Source organism: Schistocerca piceifrons, chromosome 1 (assembly GCF_021461385.2).
Source record: "Schistocerca piceifrons isolate TAMUIC-IGC-003096 chromosome 1, iqSchPice1.1, whole genome shotgun sequence".
Taxonomy (NCBI): domain Eukaryota; kingdom Metazoa; phylum Arthropoda; class Insecta; order Orthoptera; family Acrididae; genus Schistocerca; species Schistocerca piceifrons.
Window position 1 is genome coordinate 395,223,476 of NC_060138.1, and position 1,899 is coordinate 395,225,374.

General features: G+C 40.4%; 1 non-coding gene across 1 annotated transcript; it reads right to left on the reverse strand.

The window, feature by feature from the left end:
* Positions 1 to 1,435: 1,435 nt before the first annotated feature.
* On the reverse strand, positions 1,436 to 1,509 carry Trnas-cga. The gene has a single exon. It is a non-coding gene; the product is annotated as a tRNA-Ser (tRNA).
* Positions 1,510 to 1,899: the final 390 nt, after the last annotated feature.

Genomic DNA, 1,899 nt, shown 5'->3' on the forward strand with positions numbered 1-1,899 from the left:
CTGCTCTCTATTATTTTTGTCGTTCTTTGGTTTGCTCTCATTTCATTTTCTGTGCACATTACACTGTTCATTTTATTCAACAGGTTCCGTAAATTTCCCCACTTTCGGAGATGATTGCAGTTTATTAGACAATCTTTTTTTGGACACCTCTAATCTTGAATTTTAGTCCATCTTCTGAATCTTTTTTATAGTTTCCCCCAGTGTTTTTCCGATTTATTGTCTGAACAGTAAGGGAGAAAGGATGCGTCATTGCCTTATGCCCGTTCAAATTGGACCACTTTTCTCTTGGTCTTCAATTCTTATATTTCCGTCTTGATTCTTGCACGTGCTGTAGATTACACATTTTTCCCTACAGCTTATACATATTTTCTGAGAATTTCAGACATCGTACACCGTTTTAAGTTGTTGAACGTTTTGTCTTGGACGACAGATGGTAATAAGGTGTCTTAATCTTTCTTAATTCCTGCTCCCTTTATCAAGCGCAGCGTCAGAACTACCTTTCTGGTGTGAACCTTAAGGAAATCCATATTCTTCGTTGTGATAATCAGCTAAATCTTCTGTAGATATGAGGGAACCTTCATGAACTGGAGACGAATATACATACGATTACATTTATAACATGACAGTGGAAGTTATCTAGATCTAAATATTAGACAGACCAATCCCCAAGCAGTGGTAAAGTTTTGTTCTTTTTCAACTAGGGTACAAATGAAATAAGGGTATTAAATTCATGTATGACAAGTAGCAACGCAATATGCAAGACTATAGTACCATGCATATCAAACACATGGCAAACAAAACTGCAAATACGAGTAATTCCGCATAATACAATGATTTGGGAAAAGTTCTACTTATGACTTTTATACAGCCGATTTCACAGTTACTGGTAAAAAAATAATGCAGAGACACGTTATTCTGAACACAATCAATAGTTTGAATTGAAATATCACTTCGCAACTCTAAGTGAAAGATCTTTGTGTATTGTACTAAAGAGTTATTTGAGATGTATTTGTGCCTCTTGAATCATATGGTGTCAATATATCATAAAACTATTTCTATGAAAATTAAAAATGCAGCCAATTCAGTAGAAAAAGGCTTTCTTTAGTCGTACCACGAATGACGTCCTCAAAGCATGACAAGTTCAATTCTCCATATAGCTAAATTGACTCACAACGAAGGTCATCCGTCCATCGTTGTCGCTTTTCAAGATCGAACGTCGTAGCAGAACGGAGCCATGTTCGTAATCTCTTTCTACAGCCGGAGGTCTTCTAAATTGCATATTGCTTCTGTCAGTGTCGTATTTGCCTGGGTTTTTATCTGATCGCAACAACGGTAAAGTGTTTGCCCCATCGACCATTTTCGGTTGACCCCACCTTATATTACAAGATTCTTCAACACTGTATCTTTTGGAACTTCCTGGCAGATTAAAACTGTGTGCACCGACCGAGACTCGAACTCGGGACTCTTGTCTTTCGCGGGCAAGTGCTCTACCATCTGAGCTACCGAAGCACGACTCACGCCCGGCCCCTACAGCTTTACTTCTGCCAGAATCTCGACTCCTACCTTCCAAACTTTACAGAAGCTCTCCTGCGAACCTTGCAGAACTAGCACTCCTGAAAGAAAGAATACTGCTGACACATGGCTTAGCCACAGCCTGGGGGATGTTTCCAGAATGAGATTTTCACTCTGCAGCGGAGTGTGCGATGATATGAAACTTCCTGGCAGATTAAAACTGTGCTTCGGTAGCTCAGATGCTAGAGCACTTGCCTGCGAAAGGCAAAGGTCCCGAGTTCGAGTCTCGGTCGGTGCACACAGTTTTATTCTGCCAGGAAGTTTCACATCAGCGCACACTCCGCTGCAGAGTGAAAATCTCATTCTGGAAACATCCCCCAGGCTGTG